Consider the following 21,067-nt stretch of genomic DNA (forward strand, 5'->3'; position numbering starts at 1 on the left):
GACTTCCAAGAGTGAGGGGCTCCTGTGAAAATCAGTAAAATTATTGAGTAGTTACTCTATGCCAGGCACCTTGCTGAGCACTGGCTGTGCATTTTATCCTTACTACCATCTATCCTTACTAAAAAGATTTATATCAACAGCCATTCTCATAACCGATAGACCATTCTGCCTCAGGCATGGAGCAGGGAGCTTGGATATCCACTGGTGTGTTTGGGGAGACTTCTCAGCCAAAAAGGCAGTGGGTGTTGAGTGGTGAATGTGGTCAGCCATGGGAGCCACAGGGCCACTGCCCAGGCCCTGGGAGGTGGGGAGGTTAGGAGTCAGGAAATGCAGCTGGCCTGGAATCCAGACGGGGGCAACTGGTAAGAACCAGGAGTCTTTCAGGGGGGTCTGTGGACCCAGAAACTCCATTGCCTGAAAGGCTATGGTCAGGAGAGGATGAATATGGTTATCAGGTGACTTCTAGTGCAGGAACCAGGCTGTTATGTAAAATAAGTAGCCAGGGGTGTGTATGCAGAGCTAGAGGAGAGAAGGCAGTCCTCAGTCAGATCCAGGACTCCGCCCAGTGGCTGGGAGCTACGGGCTTAGGCTAGGCTGAAGTCTCATTACCAGCCTCCCAGGTCTTAAAGTTCAGGACGTGATTTGGACCCCTGCTGCTTCTGGTTTCAGATCTGCATCTCAGTTTCCTCTGTCCCAGCCTTATCATTCTAGACGTGGGCAGTGCTGGGCTCAGAAGGCAAACATTTAGAGGGATGCAATGAGTTTAAAGGAAATGATTATGTTTAACCACATCTTAAATGAAGGAAACAAAGAAATGGTTAAATATTAAGAATGTTTTGTCCTTAAGACCAAGGTACTTAAGGTGTGGATGTGAGAGTTGGACTGTAAAGAAAGCTGAGTGCCGAAGAATTGATGCTTTTGAACTGTGGTGTTGGAGAAGACTCTTGAGAGTCCCTTGGACTGCAAGGAGATCCAACCCGTCCATTCTAAAGGAGATCAGTCCTGGGTGTTCATTGGAAGGACTGATGCTGAAGCTGAAACTCCAATACTTTGGCCACCTCATGCGAAGAGTTGACTCATTGGAAAAGACCCTGATGCTGGGAGGGATTGTGGGCAGGAGGAGAAGGGGATGACAGAGGATGAGATGGCTGGATGGTATAACTGACTCAATGGACATGAGTTTGGGTAAACTCTGGGAGTTGCTGATGGACAGGGATTCAATTATATATTCAGTTATGGGACCAGATGCCATGATCTTAGTTTTCTGAATGTTGAGTTTAAGCCAACTTTTTCACTCTCCTCTTTCATTTTCATCAAGAGGCTCTTTAGTTCTTCAGCCATAAGGGTGGTGTCATCTGCAAATCTGAGATTATTAATATTTCTCCTGGCAATCTTGATTCCAGCTTGTGCTTCCTCCAGCCTGGCATTTTGCATGATGTACTCTGCATGGAAGTTAAATAACCAGGGTGACAAAATACAGCCTTGACGTACTCCTTTATTGATTTGGAACCAGTCTGTTGTTCCATGTTCATTTCTAACTGTTGCTTCTTGACCTGCATACAGCTTTCTCAGGAGGCAGGTAAGGTGGTCTGGTTTTCTCATCTCTTTCAGAATTTTCCACAGTTTTTTGTGATCCACACAGTCAAAAGCTTTGGTGTAGTCAGTAAAGCAGAAGTAGATGTTTTTCTGGAACTCTCTTGCTTTTTTGATGATCGAGTGGATGTTGGCGATTTGATTTCTGGTTCTTCCTTTCCTAAAACCAGCTTGAACATCTGGAAGCTCACAGTTCACATACTGCTGAAGCCTGGCTCGGAGAATTTTGAGCATTCCTTTGCTAGTGTGTGAGATGAGCGCCATTGTGCGGTCGTTTGATTCCTCAGCCACCCGGAATTGTGAGAAATGAATTGGTGGTCGCTTTAAGCCACTAAGTATTGGGTGGTTTGGTATGTTGTGATGGGTGATCCAGATATAGGTATTTTATGCTCTGTCTCCAGGCCTCTTGAGGTAAGTTAGGATGTCTTAAGCAGTTGCGATCAGAGGTCAGCTGGCCAGCACTTGGGGCCCTGAGGGAGGCAGATGGCCGTCAGGATTTCTGGAGATGGTGTATCTAAGCAGAGCCTGGCCTTTGGTGACAGACAGACTCAACTTCCCAGCTCTGCCACTTACCAGCTGTGCGGCCTTGGGCCTCACTGCATTTCCTTCCTCATCTGAAAACATGGATAATAATTGTATACAGTTGAATTTGAGCAAACTCTGGGAGATGGTGAAAGCCAGGGAAGCCTGGTGTGCTTCAGTTCATGGAGTCACAAAGTGTTGGACACGACTTAGCGATGAACAACAAATTATACACATCTCCTAGAGCTGCACTCTCCAATAGAACTTTTGGATAATGGTGGAAATGTACTGTTTATGTGCCTTCAAATTCAGTAGCCACTACTCACATGAGGCTATTGGACATTTAAAATGCAATGAGCCCAATCAAGAGGTTCTGTAAACATGAAATGCACAGATTTGTATGAACAAAGAATGTGAAATGGCCTCATCAATACTTTCAATATTAATTACACATTGAAACAGTATTTTGTATTATTTGGGTTAAAAAACATCATTCAAATTAATTTCCCCTATTTTTACTTAAAAATTATGTATGTGGTTCACATTATATTAGGTTAGCCAATATTGGGTTTTTGTTTGGGCTTTTCTGCATCATCTTATGGAAAAACCTGAAAGAACTCTTTGGCCAATCCAATATTTTATTAGGCTTCCCTGGTGGCTCAGAGGTAAATAATCTGCCTGCCATGCAGGAGATGCAGGTTCATTCCTGGGATTAGGAAGATTCCATGGAGAAGGAAATGGCAACCCACTCCAGTATTCTTGCCTGGGAAATCCCATGGACAGAGGAGCCTGGCAGGTTACAGTCCAGTGGGTTGCAAAGTCAGACAGGACTGAGCAACTAAACAATACCACCAACAAATATTAGAGAGAGCTGATGTAGAGTCTTCAGAAAATTAAATGTGTATAAAGTGCTTAGTATAGCACCTGGCACATGAAAGACCTTAAGTGAATGGTACCTATTATTTTTGTAAACATTGTCCTACAGGACAGAGCACAGATGCTGGCAGGCCAGTGGCTGGGTTCCTACAGCAGGGACCCCACTTTATGGGGCAGAAGAAAGGAACTCACATGCAGTTAAGCAACTATGTGCTGTTGACTAGGAGGGGTTTTACTTGGGCCAGCCATTCATTTAATGACTTGTGGAGGAGATATTATTCTTCCCATTGGGCAGATGGGAAAACTGAGGCTTGGAAAGGTGATGTGACTTGCCCAGCTGGTTTTGTGACAGGGCAGGAGTTCTTGACTCTGGGGACTGGGGTTCTGCCCCAGTACCTCTGCTTGGCCTGGAGGCGATGTGCAGACCTAGCACACGCCTCCTGTTTCCTCTTTCTCTTGTCCTCCCCAGATCCTGCCACTGCTCCATCTCCTCTCTGAAGTCCAGGGCCCCCAGCCTGTCTCCTGCCTCCTTGCCTCCCTCCCTATCCAGACTTCCAAAGGAACTAATTTATTTCTCCAAGTATAAATGGACTCTTTCCCACAAAGACACCACATATGCCATTTCATTCGTTATTTGTTAACTTCATCAAACAAAGTACAATTCTCTGGCACTAATGTCAATCTCCACAGCTCATTGGGTTTTTTAAAATAGTAGAAACACAGCCCTCATCTCCCAGCCACGATGAGGGAGGCAGCCTGCGCTCCAGCCAGCGAGAAGAACCCTTTAGTTCTCACCCCAGAAAGAGCCATAAAACACGCTCAGCGCCAGAGCACGCACCCATTTGACAAAGACAATTTGATTTGTCCGCGGCTTCTAAAATATTCATCCCACTTTGATGGACTATCGTTTTATAAATATAGATTATCATTAACCGACACCAGCAGCGCGCTGCTGGCCGACCCAGCGCCACGCCACTGGTTCGGGATGAAGACGTCCAATAAAAAAAAATCATTATCTCTGTCTGCAAACCCTGATCTGTATCGTTTGCCTCATTTGCAGTGCAGGGGTCAGTAACTCACGCTAACTGCCTCTGTTTGTGCATTTCACGGCCTGGCCACCCCTGCTGGGGAGATTGGCAGGATGCTTCTCAAGTTTGGACCTGGGGAAAGAAATGAGGTGACTGGGGGAAGGAGAGAAAAGATCCCATCAAGAAGGCTGTGTTTCTGGAGAGATGGTGGAGTGGAGTGGGCACCTGCTATGAAGTTTTGGAGCATGTCAGACCCAGCTCCACTACTTACTGGCTTTGAGACCTTGAGCAAGTGAGTTAAACTCGCTGGGCCTCAGTTTTCTCATAGGTAAAATGGGAACCACAGTCATGTCTCTCTATGAGATATTCAGCACACAGTCAGTGTCAGCAATGATGATGATGGTGGTGGTTCTTTTTGACAGCCTTGGGCCCTTAAGCAAATTGCTTGACTTTCCTGATCCCTAGGTTCCCCACCTATAGAACAGTCCAATAATACTGACATCCAATGGTTCTGAAGATCCAATGAACTGACACATCCAAAGAACTCAGTGCATTAGATATGCACCCAAAGCACCCAGGAGGGCCGTTTTGTTTAAGCTCAGTGGAAGCCGGACAGAGAGAACAGTGAAGGAATCATCCCAGAGAGTCACTTCTTTAGCATCCTTGTTCCACGAGGACTCAGGATGCATAGCAGGTGAGCCCAGAGCAAAAGGTGGCTCAAGATGTCACGCTGAGACGCATTCAGATCCGTTCTACAAGGATCTCTTTTCTGATCCCCTCCTCCTGAGATTCTGGGTCCTGTGGGACCTGAAAAAGAGATGGGGGTGGGGTAGCTGAGTTCACTAGACATATTCCTCGGTGCTATGTTGCCAGGCAATGAAATTCAAGGTGGAATTAAAGATTTGCCTGGCCTTGGAAACAAAGCCTCGTCTGTAGCGTTTCCTCTTACGTTTAGGCTTTTGAAAGAAATATACAACCAGGTATGCGGGGTAAAAAGCAATTGCAGAGAAATCTCCAATAGAATGTAGCCTGAGGGAGAAGAGAAATAGCTTGGAAAGTGTGGAGTTGAGAGCAGAGAGCAAACCTCTCTTCATCCTGAGCAGGAATGGAATGAGAAAGGGTGAAATAAACTCTCAGATTTAAGCTGTAACCAGGGATAGATGAGGCGGATGGCCTGGAACATTCCAAGCGGTCTCAGTGTTGAATTCCTTGCTGATCTGGAGGCAGGCAGGCAAGCTGTGCGTTGAGGCTGCCGCCGGTGGGAAGACAGCCTGGGGCACTCAGCCCCAAAGTTTATTTAAGTGAAAAAAACCCACCCAGAGACAAGAAGAAGTGTTACACCACTGTCAAGTTATAGACGTCGCCATCAAGCAAAAAAAATTACATCCCGTCCTGACGAGCGACTAATCAAGGCATGGCAAACGGTCCTGCAATAAATTACTCCAGCACGAAATAAACCACACAAACAGACCGATGATAATAAATGTAAATTATTTCTCTGAAGAAATTTTCTTGGTATATGAGTAATACGAACCATCAGGAAGGCGTCTTCCTTAACATTAATTACAGAAAATGACAAGTGAGCTGATGACTGGGAAGGCTCATTATCTGAGAACATATTCACAACTTTGCAATTTGCGCGAGATGTACTCCGGCTAAATTAATCTCCCTTCTTTGCATGAGCCTCTTCTAATTTTCATGTTATTAACAGGTTTGCAGTATCAGTCAGTGCTTGTCACTCTAATCAGGTTTCAGCATGTTCGCAAAAGCGAAGCGTCATTTATAAGGATAAGCCCTCATAATGGTGCTTGCTTTCATGTGGAGAATTCTACAAGGCTGCTTTTAATAAGGTACTTTAATCATCTCCTTTGCTCAACTTTTGGCCCCACTGTTCCTTTATGAAGAGTCATTAAAAGACTTTGAAGTTCATCAAGGAGGAAAAATTCATGACATTGTTCTGGGGAGGTTGGGGATGGTTCTGCAAGGAAGCCTGGAAGGAGTCAGGGGTGAGAGGGTTCCCTTGGCCCAAAGCCTGGTTTTGGTGACTAGGGGCTACGTGGGCCCATTGTCTACACCATTCCATTCAACCCCCTGCAGGGTTACTGTTGAACCAAGACTCCTCTGATCAAGTTCACAGGGGAAATTTCAGGATAGATGGTGAGAGCCTCAAGGTCTACAGAAAGGGCCAGCCAGGTCAGCACATCGGACAGCTCCCAGCACTTGGCCATCCCTAAGGAAAGCTGGGAGGGTTCTGAGGGTTTTAGATCAATTTTGATGGTCTACTTTGCTTTGGAAATTACTGGCTCTTGGGGGTCAGATTGACTTCTCTGAATCCAGTCATTCTCACTTTTTCATGGGTTTTTAGTTCAGAGGAGACCCTAAGTTTTCTATTCCACCTGGAGTATCCATCCATAGGATGCTTTGAAACTTAGTGGGCTGATAAACCAGATTAATTGGTGAATGAGAGAGTGAGTGAGTGAAGGAGTGTGTGTGTGTGTGTGTGTGTGCGCGCGCGTGTGTGTGTGTGTGTGCACAATCCCTTTTTTCGCTGCATGGCTCAGAGCAGCAAGAGAGGGCTCATCCTGGAATCAAGGCTCAGGTATACCTCTTGTCCCTGCTAAATTTCTCCAGCGGTCCATGAAAATGTCCTTACATGTTTCCATCACCAGAGAAGCATGACTATTAGTTTGCCTCCAGTGATCCTTGGTGGCCCCTGACAAGCCTTTTGAGCTCTCTTTTGTCACAGAGAATCCTTCTTGCTGAGGCAGCTCATCTCGTAGTGGACAGAGTACTAGACTGAGAGGCAAAGTCCTAGTCCTACCTTAGCTACTTTCTCATTCTGTGACCTTGAACAAGTCATGCTTTTCTGGCACCGTCCACATAACTTTTATGGGTATTTTTCAGCTTAGGCCTTTGAGATGGTATTTATTTTCCATCTTCTGGGGAATGGTAGAGATGGTGGCCCTGTGTCTTGAGGTGGCAACCTGATCCGAGCTCACAAAAGAATAGTCTTCCTGTTCCCCAAAGTGTATTTCTCTCCCTGTAGGTGTGGGATGTTCATGGGGGTGGCAGCAATATGGTGTCCTGGGCTCCATGCTGGCAGGGGGTAATGTCAGCAGAATCTTTTGCTCTGATAACAGTGATCACTGTTCTTGGAGATCTGCTCTCTGAGGCATAGGAGTGGGTCCCCAGAGCCATAGTGATGCTACTTCGGGCCACTGTCTGGCCATAGTTGGCCAGACCACAGCTCAGCAGGTCAGAGTCTTCCCCTTTGTGACTCTGGAATCAGATTAACAGAAGGTCTGATAGTGTTGGAGGATGACTGGATCTACAGTGTGGGTGCTCAAGAAGAGTGGGACAGTTATCTTCTCCCATATAACCTGGAGATGGAGCAAGACTGACGGGCAGACCGGGAGAAGGAAGAAGCAGAGACAGGAAGCAGAGAAAGCCCAGCTCCCAGTTTCAGATCCTCTTGGAAACCTTTGGGTTCTATGAGATAGCCTATCCTAAAACTGTATCTCCTTTTCCTACTTAAGCTCACATTTATGTTTCTGTTACTTTCAACCAAAAAGACCCAACAAGTACAGCTTCCTTGAATGTGGGAGTCACTTGCCTGAGCAAGACCTCGTAGCCAGCACCAAGCAGGGTGGAGCTGTTGACCCGGCCAGGGAGGACTGACAGCTGCCCCGGCCCTTGGTACAGAACAGAGGACAAAGACCTCGCTGGGTCTGAGAGGTGGAATGCTCAGTGTCTGGGGGCTTGTTTTGGAGGATATGGTACGCAGCAGATGGAGGTGCCCTAGGGGACAGGCAGAAAGAGCAAGGAACTTCAGCAATGGATGAGTTTAGTTTAGGACCAGAAAGCTAATCTTTGGAAACTTGGTGTTTTTTTTTTTTTTTTTTCAGGCTCTTTGCCACCTGTATTTATTTTTTAGTCATTATGCCTCCAACTCTCTTTAGAGGTGCCTGGCTCAGCTCTGCTCTGGGGGACTAGAGGGAAGGGTGGGATCTCACAAGACCAGAGTATTAGAGGAAGGACAACTCCAGTGATGGTGGTAATGGACTTAGCAGAGGACCCTGAGAACCGAGCTGGGGCATTTGGTTTGGCACCCATCCCAATCAAGTGAGTCCCACTGGTCCATCTCCATCTATGCCTGGAAGGCTTCTCTGCTTCAGTTAATCTCTCTCTCCCAACTCAATCAACAGACTCAAAGCTTTTAGGGTTCATTCAAACAAGCAGAAGGATGGGACATCTGGGTTCAACTTGGTAATAATGGATCACCTCCAAGGTCAGATGGTCAAACTGTGTATAGTAAAACGAATCCACTTGTACTGTCTTCAGAGGTGGTAGCGGTGCCTTCAGAGTGGGTGACCATTGTGGAGTGAGGAACCCTGGGAGCAGAGCCAAAGCCTGTTCTGCAGCCAGGATCCCCTCGATGGAGCTGGGGCAGTGTGGGATTGAGGACAGAGAGGGTAGCAGGCTGGGGTGAGGCATTGCCCCTCTTTAACCCACACTGCAGACCTGATTAGGACTCATAGAGGCCCTGAGGACCAAAAAGGGTGGAGGGAAGGTGCATACAAGATTAAAAAGAAAAGCAATGCTAAACTGTAAGACTAGTGTAACAAGTCCAACCAAGCTTTGATTTTTCCTATCATGGTTTATTTATTTTATCTTATTAAAAATTCTTTTGTTTTCCTCCCTCTTATTGTAAAGTATTGCTCCTTTGGTGGACCACTAAGCTTGAACTTACCATGCCCATGAGGTGACCCAGTGCTTCTCACCTACCCAGAGGCCTCCCTGGAGCACGGGGTCCCCTGTGGGTCTGGGGGTGTCCCAGGAGGGTGCCACTCATGTGTGTGTCTGTGTCCACACGTGCTCATAGACTTGTGCATCTGTGTGTGCAGGAAACCAGGTGTGGTAGCCTGGGGAGGCACCATGGGCTCCCCCTAAGGTGGAATTCTCTGTCTGTCTCTGCTGATGCTAGGAGAGAGGCCTTGCTGGGTGGGGACTGGAGAACAGCTGGGCAGCCTCAGTTGGACAGCCAAGGCAGATGCTCAGCAACACGAATGCTTAGTTATTCTATCATGTCCAGTCTTTGCGACCCCATGGTGCGTAGCCCACCAGGCTCCTCTGTCCGTGGGATCTCCCGGGCAGGAATACTGGAGTGGGTTGCCATTTCCTTCTCCAGACTCAGCAACATGGTCTGACCCAACAGACAAACAGGCAGGAGCCATGGGGGCCAGGCTTTCTCTCAACCCCCTTTTGGGGACCCCTGTGCTATCAGGGCAGGGTTTAGAGGGGCAGGTCCTCTCAAAGGAGTTGGCCGACCTGACTGGGAGGGGCCTGGGTGACAACAGGGATGACTTTCCAGTCTCCTCCCCAACCCCCAGGACATTTTGTTCACCTCTCTGGCCCCCGATCAGCCGGTCACACGTGGGAAAGAGACGTGAAAACTGTAGTCCTAGGGGCTCTGAAACCAAGTGATGGACAGCAACCACCAGGCCAGACCGGGCAGCACTGACCCCTGCTAAGTGGTCCCCTGCAGGGGAGAGGTTCATCTAATGATGTTGCCAATACCCGGGGCACATGTAAGGCCTCAGGAAGCACCATCCCAGAGCTCAGACACGTGGGACCACAGCATCTCACAGATCTCAGCATCATCTGGTTCACCCCCCACTGTCCAAATGGGGCCACTGAGGCCTGGAGGGGCAGTGAGTTGCCCTGGGCTGGGCACTGAGTTGGAGGCATTCTCATCTGGACTTTTGGTCTCCCTGTTCTGTGGGCTTCTCCCTCCTTTGGCTTTATTTTTCAGTGTGTAAGTGCTTTCCTTTCAAGGCTGTGCTTGTCTGAATTTTGCAAATAGTGGGGTGTCACTTGGAAGCAAGCGTGGGGATCAAGCGGGACATGGTACCCAGCCTCCAAGATGGCCCCCAGGAACTCTGTCTCCTGGTATTCACTCTGCTGGGTAGTGCTCGCCCACATTGTAATCAGTCTGTGTGACCAGTAGATAATGGTGGAAATGATGGTTTGCCGTGTCCAAGAGTAAGTTGTGAAAGACTGTGGCTTCCATCTTGGTTTCTCTCTCTTATCGCTTGCTGTGGGAGAAGCCAGCTGCCATGTCACAAGGACATTTAGGCAACATACAAAGCAGCCCATCGGAAAGGAACGAGGCAAACATGGGAGCCTCCAGCTCTGTCTGTGGACCGCAGCCCCAGCCAGCAGTCTGACCCCAAGCCTCAATCACCCAGCTGAGCCATGCCCGGCTAGCCTAAGAAACCGAGCGATAACATGTTTATTGTTTTAAGTCACTATGTTTTAGAGTCTCTTGTTACACAGTGATAGATAACTAATGTAATGTTTTGTTGTTAGCAAAATGGGGCTGGAAATTTCGATCAGCCTCAGATTCCCCAGATTTGGGGGAGGGAAGGCAAAATTCGAAATGATTCAGAAATGCCACAGATTGAAGGACAGGTTTGCCCCGTTCTGGTCAAGAGGATTTGTGGGGCCAGACTGTAAGTCTTGTCCTAGGCTGGATCACGGGACACATAGACATGACAAGTTCTTACCATCTGTTGGCAAAATGACAGGAAAACTAATGCATTGTCTTCAGCATGGAGAAATCGTCCCTCTGGGTGGTCAAGGAAGGAAACTGGTGCTTTCCGTGTCCTCTGTCCATTGCATGTCCGTCACTTCATTTACTCTCTTCCAGCACTAGAGGGTGAACATTACCATCCTCACTATTTAGTTGGAGCCCAAGGATCAGGAGTTTGAATTCTACAGACATGAGGGCCCCTGGAAGGGTATTGGGCTGGGTTTTGGAAAGATGACTCCAACCATCCGGGTAAAGGATGGGCCAGAGGAAAATGGCAGGAGGTGGGGACTCTTTCCACCCAGGAGAATAGCCCTGAGCATCGAGCTTAGGCAGGGCCTTGGGGATGGTGAGGGGTGAAGCTAGGAAGGCAACAGGGCTGGAGCAGCCCTGGGGGGCAGGGGAGGGCTGGCTCATAGCCCCTGATGCGGGGATAGGGGACACAGTGGTGGTGCTTTTCACTTAAGCTGGGATTGCCCCAAAAGACGTTCTGTTCAGACTGAATTTTAGGTGCCTATGGGATGTCCACGTGATATGGTATCCAGATGGAGTTCAGAGGAAAAAATCTGGATTAGGTCTTCAACTTGTGAATGTTAAAAAAAAAAGAGAGAGAGAGAGAGGTCATGAGAGTGGTTACAATTGCCCAGAATGTATGTGATGTCAGGAGAGAAGCCAGCCAGGCCTGGAAGAACTCTTACATTAAAGAGATGGGCAGAAATGGAGACTGAGAACCATCAGCCAGGGGCAGACAGGGGAAGGAGTTACTTGTGGTAACCTGGAGGCCAGGCATGGAGGGAGCTTCAAGATGGACCAGGGGGTGGCACTGCCAGATGCTGGGGAGAAATCCAAGGGTGAAGGGGTGAAGCCCTCTTCAACAGGCATACCCAGCAGGCCAATTCAGCAACAGCCCCAGGCCCACGGGTTACCTCCCAAACCCATTAGAGGGCAACAAGTCAGCTCCTCTGGGGGCCAAGACACTGTCTACACATCTCACTTGGAGCTAGGAGGAAGTTACAAACAAGGTCCTAACAACCAGAGCTGAGTAACAGTGGAATGGGGCTATCTACTGAGTAATGAGTGTCCTGTTGCTGGGGGCATGCAAGAAGAAGTTGCATGGCTAAACGTCAGAATTCCAGGCGGCGAACTGGATTAGACATCCATCAGTGTTCCTTCTGGCTCTGAGCTGTAGAGCAGGATAGGAAGGAGGCCAAAGCCAGCAAACAGACCTCAGCTACTGAGCCCACAGGGGGTCCCAGACAGGGATTCAGCAGGAAAGGAGCGGGGTCGTGCCCACCTTGGGGAGGAATAAGGTGTCTCTGACTCTCTCCCCTATTCCCTTGCCCCTTCCTTCCGTGTTCAGTGGAATGGCAGTCCCTAGCACATACCATGGGAAACCTCGGAAAAAAGACAAGCAGATCAGAACTCTGGCTAATTCTTGCTCATGTCTGAGCATGGTGATCCAGACTGTGCCTGGGCACAGGAGGGCCTGGCTGCCTGGCTAGGTAGGGACATGTATATGTACTTGATGGGTAGGGGTCTTCAAGGGGATCCACCTAGCTGCCTTCCTCAGACCACTTCTACCCACATGATGGGAAGAAGCACCACCGTTCCTAGTATCCTGGTATGCTTGCAGTGGTGGGGGCCCCTCTGCCCCAGACCCAAAGCCTCCCTCTCCCCCCGGGGGCCATCGCAGGCTTCCTGAAGGGTGGGGAGCCTCTCTCCTGTAGGGCGGGGCGGGGCACCCTGCCACAGGAGGCCTGCCAGCCACTTTCCCCCTCTTCCCTGGTGAAGTTCACCTGCAAAAATAATGTCAGCTTTTCAGTGCTGACAGAAATCCCACCGATAATTGGGAAGAACGGAAAATGCAAACGTTAAAATCTGCCGTGTCATGGGTTCACTTTTCTGATTGCCTGATAAACGCACCGTCCACCGACAGATGCTGTATTATTAACACTTGATTAAAAATCACTTCGGGTTTGAACCAGCCCGTCGAGAAGGGAGCGTCTTGACAAGACTTGTGGTTTATGATTGACAATTAGTAATATTCGGTGTGTCAGAACATAGATAGTGTGACTTATTGGTGCCAGTGTAAGGCAACACATTTCATCTGCGCCTCTCAGATTGGTACCTAGGAATCAGAAAGAAAGGATGGAGTCCCATTCAGCCGACTCTGATTACTAACAAAAGGGAGTTTGTACATACCTGTTTCGGCATGCCCTACCTGGATTTCCATCAATCAGCCAGACGGCTGGGACCCCCCTCTTCTCTTTGGGAAGGAGACCCTCAACAGAGTTGGATCTCATTATGCAACCCTCCACTTCTCTATCAGCAGCCAAATTCTTTCTGTCTGGAAATGTGAAAGCTTTTCTCTCTGACGCTGCCTCCGCACCGCCAAATTACCATCCTGCTCCTCTTAAAACAAAGGGCTTCTCATTTTTAAAAAAGAAAACGATCATAACTTGATTGACATGCTACATCCTTTTCCTTCAGCTATTTTTCTATCTTGGTGTCAGCGGGAGTTGGATTCAGGGGCCAATTTTTTTTTTTTTTTTTTTTTTTTGTCTCAGTTCTAATTCAATCCCTTTTAAGTGCTTTTAAGAACAGTGCAATTCAAGGTCTTTCCTTTTTTGGGGTCTGACCTGGATATCGTTTTTAGTTTCCTTCTCTGCTACGATTATCCAGGCAGAGAATGGTTGTTTGCATTAGTGAAAGGTGATGAATTTGATGCTATTAATCTCTGCAAACTTTGGGAGAAGTGGCCTCAGATGTGATTGAAATGCCTTGCAGAACTGTATTCCTTGTAATAGAGAAGTGAACCTTAGTGCAGGGGTCATGTGAACTCACCACCCTGCGTGAACTGGCTTCTCAGAACTTGCCACCATCTAAGAAACTCTCTTCTTTCGTTCGTTCACCTATCTTTCTACTGTCTGCTCCCACCCTGTCTCCCAGAACCCCTCAAGAACCCATGAGAATGGAGACCATGTCTCTTTGGTTCACTGCTGTATCCCCAGTGCTAGAACTTTCTGGCATGCGGGAAGCTCTTAAACATTTGTGGGATGAATGAATGAATGCATTAATAATGGGGTCCTGGGCAGTCTGGAGGTCAGAACCTAGACCTGGCTTCCATATGAGGGATATTTTCTTGGGGAGGCAAGTAGTCAGCTCTTGGAGGTGCAAAGGGGCTCACATTTCTGTCCTCATCCAGACCTGAGGGCTAGGCTTTTCCAGCTCTGGTTTCCCATCCACCACCATCCCCAGGGAAAGTCTCCAGGGATCAGGTTTTCTGATGGCAAGAGACGCAGCTTCTCTGCAGGAGTGAAGACCAGTGAATGAGGCCAGGTGCTGCCGGAAGGGACAAAACAAGGATGTCATGACTGACTGGCAGGGTGCTGGTCGTTGCTCTGTCCCCACAGGACACCCCTGTCCAATCCAGCCTTGGCTTGGTCCAGGATGAACCTGTTTTTCTGTTTAATTACTCATTCAGCTCATTAACGAATGTTTCCTGATCTCTAACAGCTGTGTGAAGTGGCATGGAGCTAGGAGCTGGTTACCCCCGTTCTCTCCTGGTGTCTCCGCCCTCAGGCCTGGACATAGCCTTACTTTTGCTGGCTGGACAGGTGGAGCTGCTTTTGGGCCCACTTTCAGGGACTCATCACTGACTCCATCCACTGTCCATCTCCAAAGTCAGGATACCCCAACTGAGGTCTCAGATCCACCCTAGCCAGCTTTGACTCACTCTGGGTACCCCATTCCCCAAAGAGGAATCAGATCAGGGCATCTCCTGGAGCTGATAAGGAAAAGGGCTTACAATCATGGGTTAGGATTACACAGGAATCTGTCTCCCCAATGCTTGGGGACCTCCTGGGGTGCGGGGGCCATGCCAGAGCTGTATCGTGTCCTCAGCCCGCAGAGCAAGACTAAACAGGGGAAGCATATGGGCTGGGCAGTGGCTCCAGCAAATGCCAAGGTTAAATTGAAGTTTCATCATTCACGAGTTGGAGAAGGCACTGGCGACCCACTCCAGTCCTCTTGCCTGGAAAATCCCATGGACGGAGGAGCCTGGTGGGCTGCAGTCCATGGGGTTCCGAAGAGTTGGACATGACTGAGTGACTTCCCTTTCACTTTTCACTTTCAAGCCTTGGAGAAGGAAAGGCACCCCACTCCAGTGTTTTTGCCTGGAGAATCCCAGGGACGGGGGAGCCTGCTGGGCTGCCGTTTATGGGGTCGCGCAGAGTTGGACACGATTGATGCGACTTAGCAGCAGCAGCATCATTCACTAGTTGGGTGCCCCTGGACAAGCGACTAACCTCTTCAAGCTTCCGTTTTTTCATCTGCGAAATGCAGAGAATGATGGAAGCCACTGCAGAGGTTCTAAGGCAGGGGTTCTTAACCCTTTTTATGCCATGGACCCCTTCAGCAGTCTGGGGAAGGCTGTGGGTCCCTTCTCAGGGCAAGTGTTTCTAAATGCATAAAATCATGCATACAGGATTACCACAGAAACTGATTTCTTAAAATACAATGATCAAAATATAAAAACTTGTGATATATCAATACATATGCTTCTTTATGAACACATTAAGCAGCAGGGTCTGGTGGCAGTTCTAATCACTGTCCTGATTTCAAGGTGGTGATAAATTGTAAAGGATATTCTGAGAAATTGGCAGCAACTGTGATGTGATATGAAAACATCTGTGATTTCCACTGGTGACAGAGTCATCGGTATTGGTAACATGACATTCTTAATGGAAGGAAAGGCTAGATTTCAGCTACAGGTGAGTCAGTCCAGGTTTAGGAGCCCTGTCTTGAAGGAAGCAGCAGGAATGACAACCAGAGAGGCAGCAACAAGGACAGAAGTGAGGAGGGTACCAAGGGTGGGGGGCTGTGGGGCTGGGGTGGGCCTGACCTGCAGCTGTGGGGGGCGCCCAGGCCCTGGGTTCTCAGAGTGAGTCCCGCATCTGATTGTAGCACAGATTTCTTGCAAAAGGCGGGCAGTGTTTGCACAGAACGGTTTCACCGCAGTTTAACACTGCCATACAGTGTGTTCCCTACATACGAACCTTCAGGTCGTGAACTTTCCAAGATGCGGATGTGCATGCCAGCCCTGTGTGCCAGCTGTGGTACTGTACTACCTTGCTTTTCAAGGTACTGTACTGTCAGATTAAAAATGTTTATTTTTTTGTGCTTGTTTTCTTATGTATGTATTGTGTGAAAACTATTATAAGCCTATTACAGTACAGTCCTATCAAGCTGATTGTGTTAGCTGGGTGCCTAGGCTGACTTTGTTGGACTTACAAACAAACTGGATTTAGGAATGTGCTCTTGGAATGGAACCTGTTCGTATTAGGGGACTTACGGTACAGTGGTTGACCCAGCTCAGATGTACCAGGCCCCCTGTGCGCCATGGCCTGTGCTTTCATTCTCCGTCTCAGTTAATACAACGGCCCCACAAGGTCCCCATCTTTCAGATGAAGAGACGGGCCTCACCTGCCCAAGGTCACACGTGGGGGGTGGGGGAGTATGGAGGTTGATAGCAAACCCAGGTGGGGTTAATTCCAAAGGCCATTCATTTTACTTCTTTGGCAGACTTTAAACGGCGTCTCACTATTTAATCTTTTAAAAAAAATCATTTATGAAGTGGAATTCCTGTGCTTTGATTTACTAGTGGTTTTGCCTCCTGGATGAGTGACCTATTCAAATTTTTGGCCTTGATGCATGTCCTTCAGGAAATCTATTAGTATTTGATGTCTTTCTTACAGTTTGTGATGACTCTTTAGCGCATAAAGATATGCTTCCTGAACGGTGACTATGATTTTGGCATCTTCATTGGGAAATTCCTCTCCCCTTGCCAAACATAGAAAAATGCTTCAGTGATGATGGCTGAATCATTTATTTCTTTTGTACTAACATCTATTACTATTAGGATTCATTACAAAATAAACCAACGTCCACATCATTAGATGGCAAAGAAGGGCTTCTTGAGACAGACATCCTCTCCTCAAACCTGGCTGAGCACTAGACCCAGTAAGGGACTTGCAGACCCAGACAGACTCTGGGCTGCCTGACTCCTCCGTGTACTGCAGAATGGGACGGGCCTGACATGCTACTATAGGGGGCCCAGGCCCTGAGTTCTCAGTGTGAGTCCTGCATCTGATTGTAGCGCAGATTTCTTGCAAACTTTCTGGGTCTCTGCATTCTACAAAGCCCCTCTTCCATGTTGAAGACACACCAGTTTGTGGAGCAGCTTGTGGGGACCACTGGTTTATAACACTATTTCTCTGAACAATAAAGGAAGTAAGAAGTGCAGAAATAAACATTCAAACATAATGAGACTCCTGAGCTAGCTTTCAAGTTTCATATGCTGACTCTGCCATTTATAAGTTGAATGTCCTCGGACAAATCACTTATCTCCCTGAGCCTCAGTTTTCTCATCTGTAAAATGAATACCAAAGTTTCAAACTCATAGATAAATGAGATCATGTGTTGTTGTTCAGTCGCTCAGTCATGTCCAACTCTTTGTGACTCCATGAACTGCAGCACTCCAGGCCTCCCTGTCCATCACAAACTCCTGGAGCTTGTTCAAACTCATGTCCACTGAGTTGGTGATGCCATCCAACCATCTCATCCTCTGTCATCCCCTTCTCCTCCTGCCTTCAATCTTTCTCAGCATCAGGGTCTTTTCCAATGAGTTGGCTCTTCATATCAGGTGGCCAAAGTATTGAAGATTCAGCTTCAGCTTCAGCATCAGTCCTTCCAATGAATATTCAGGGTTGATATCCTTTAGGATGGACCGGTTGGATCTCCTTGCAGTCCAAGGGACTCCCAAGAGTCTTCTCCAGCATCACAATTTGAAAGCATCAATTCTTTGGTGCTCAGCTTTTTTTATGGTCCAACTCTCATAACCATCCAGGACTACTGGAAAAACCATAGCTTTGACTACGTAGACCTTTGTCAGCAAAGTGATATCTCGGCTTTTTAATACACTGTCTAGGTTTGTTATAACCTTTCTTCCAAGGATCAAGCATCTTTTAATTTCATGGCTGCAGTCACTGTCTGCAGTGATTTTGGAGCCCAAGAAAATAAAGTCTGTCACTGTTTCCACTTTTTCCCCATCTGTTTGCCATGAAGCAATGGGATCCGATGCCATGATCTTTGTTTTTTGAATGCTGAATTTTAAGCCAGCTTTTCCACTCTCCTGATCATGTACATAATGTGCTAAACAGTGTCTGGCCCGTGGTGAGAGCCAAGTAAATGTTCACTGCTACTGTTGCCACAATGACTACAACCAAAATTGCCCTATAATATGATAAATATTCAGGTAGAGCATTTGCTCAAAAGACCTTGGGACTTGGGTAGCTGTAATGACCACATTCTTTAATAAGGAAAGTTGCCATATGGTCATCAAACTCTTGGAACACAAGGGACTTGGGCCTGATTTTAGAGCAGGTGGGACTAGGTTGAGGGGAGCTGGCTAGGCTCCTGGATTCACACCGCAATGCCCAGGGTGACCTGGTGAACTCTGAAGGGTCCAGACTGGCATGCATTAATTCTCGGGGGCCTGACTGATGGGTAAGTATAGGGGCCACTGCACAGGGAAGCAATGTGGTAGAAGGAACAAAGGTTTGAATCCCAGATCTGCCGCTTGACAGCTGTGTGATCTCAGAAAGCCCTTCACCTCTCTGGTTAATCATATATACCTTTCAGGAACTTAAAAAAAGATGTTATGTATGACTTGACCAAGGGCCTGGACTCATCCTGATATTTGGTAGCTATGGCTTTGATTAATAGGACGGCTGCCCTTTGGGTCCATGGGGAGTCCATTAGAGTTGAGAAGAGACCTCTAGGAGAGCTGGGGCAGATGGCCGCTAGATGGGGGAAAAGGACGAATGTCAGGGACTTTAGCAAGGGCTTGGGGTTCAGGGCTGGTTTCTAGTCTCAGCTGGGGTGAGATTGTGGCTCAGTGGGCAGATGGTGACTGGCTCTCCCAGGCCCATCAGATGCCAGCCTTGAGTCCCATCCAGTGCCAACATAACAAATAATATTCACTGTCAATGTGATTTGGGACCAGAAATCCAAAGGAGGCAACTCAAATGTATATAAACAAATAACCATTTAGTAAAGTGGCCAGAGACAAGACCTATTTACCCCAGTCAATGCTCTCCTGTGTTACAGCCACAGTCCGCCAGCAACTGTAATGAAAGAAAGAGATGCCATTCCCAGAAGCAATGGAAAAATACTTAGGAATAAACTTAATGAGAAATGCATGTGACCTATATAAAGACAACTACAAAATTTTATTGGTGAAATAAAAGAAGACCAGAATAAATGGAGACGCATACTATGTTTCTGCATGGGAAGACCGAATATTGTAAAAATGTCAAGCCACCTCCATGTTAATTTGCAGATTTAATGCAATACCAAACAATCCTGTGAAAGGAACTTGATGAAATGATTCTAAAATTCATCTGGAAAAAATATTGGTCAGAATATCAAAGAATATTCTGTAAAAGGAGAACATTGATGTAGAGCCTTACTGAATGTTAAAACATATAAAGTAGCAATAATTAGAACAGTGAGAATATTGCTGGAAAAAAAGAAATAGATTTAAATGGATTAGAAGAGAATGTCTGGAAATAGATGAGATCACATGTAAAAATAAAATATGATAAATCACTCCAAAACAATGAGTAGATGATGAATAATTTAGCAAATGCTGCTGAAAAAACTGATTAGCAACTTGAAAAAATAATCTGTAATTTACATACACCTTAGATACAACTCTCTCTGCATAAAAGATAAAATTCATTTAAAAAATTGAATACTGAAAAAGCTAGAAGAGAATGGATCTGAGTATTTATTAGCTCTTGGGAATATGAATTTTAAAGAGAAAACATAATAAATTATGTAAAATGTAAAGTATATACATACAATAAAACTTGTATACAGATATGATGACTAAGTAAAATATTTGCATGGGAGCAAGAACCATGAAGGATAATAATAATATTATTATAATAAGAAGAACATAATAATATGTTCAGGGAGATGTTTTTCCTTTTTTGTTTTAATAACATTTTTTTTAGCAAATAAAAATCAAGAGTAAAATGTCCATAAATTATATTTAGATAATTAAATATTATAAAATCTTAAATATGTATGAACACACAATCCCTTTATCTACTATTGCTATTCTGATTTTAATATAAAGAGTTGGAAAGCCATTTAAGAAAGGTATTCTCCTAGGTATGATCTCTTTTGAGGAGCTGCTGATAAATGTTCTCACTAATTCTTTAAATTCCAGTTTACACTTTATTTCCTCCAGCTAGAGTCAAGGGCTTTGTCAACTCAGCCTGAATTTAAACATAGTTTTATTTTATTGGGGTAAAACTTCTAGAAAAGTGCACAGTCTTAAGTGTGGAGTCAACAGCACTCATGTCACCATCCATAAAGATGCAGAACATCTCCAGCACCCAGAAGTTTCCCTCTGGTTATTACCCCACCTTTCCTGGTTAAAACATAAACTAGGTTCATCTTGCCTGTTCCTGAACTTTACATGATGGAGTCACACACGCTACGCGCCTTTGCGTCTGGCTTCTATGGTGTTACACTGTGAGCTTGATCCACACGGCAGTGTGTGCTGGTAGTTCATTTTTCATGGCTGCGTACTATTCCCTTGTGTGTGTGCTGATAGCATATTTTTGTCCATGCTACTGGTTCTCAGGTGGCTCAGTGCTAAAGAAGCTGCCTGCAGTGCAGGAGACAAGGGTTCGATCCCTGGGTTGGGAGTATCCCCTGGAGAATGAATTGGCAACCCACTCTAGTATTTTTGCCTGGAGAATCCCATGGACAGCCGCGCCTGGCGGGCTACAGTCCATGGGGTCATAAAACAGTTGGACAGGACTTAACAACTAAAAAACAACAAATGATACAAAGGTGTGGGGTAATGGAGAGAGGCTTATATCACCAACTTAGACACCCCCACCCCACCCCCTGCAAAACCACAGTGCTTTCCACTCCCCCCGACAAAGGAAGGAGAGGGGGCCCATCAGTAGGAGAACTTGTGACTTCTCACCTCTGCCCTTTGTTTTGGGAGACCCCTTGTTTGTGGCGTTTAACCATCTTCAGCATTCAGGCTTTAGTGGACATCTGGCCCCTAGCAGGCCAAAGCTCAGAATTCCAAAATGCCCCAGTTCTGACCCCCTTAGTCCTAGAGCCTGGTTTGGGGGAAGGCTGTAACTGGTCCAGGGTCCCGGGGGCACCTTTGGCTAATAGATGAAGGAAGGGAGGCCACAGAGTAGGTGTGTGGCAAGGCAAAGCCCTCCCTCCCACCACCCCATTCCCCAGAGCTCCCTTACATAGAAGGTGGAGGGAAGGGCGGCAGACAGGAACCTCCCCAGGTAGGGGCAAGGGCAGGAGTAGTCAGAAGTAGGCTTCAGAAGGACCGTTCTAGTTGGTGAACAGT

This window comes from Bubalus kerabau, chromosome 11 (genome assembly GCF_029407905.1).
Source record: "Bubalus kerabau isolate K-KA32 ecotype Philippines breed swamp buffalo chromosome 11, PCC_UOA_SB_1v2, whole genome shotgun sequence".
In the NCBI taxonomy this organism is placed as follows: Eukaryota; Metazoa; Chordata; class Mammalia; order Artiodactyla; family Bovidae; genus Bubalus; species Bubalus kerabau.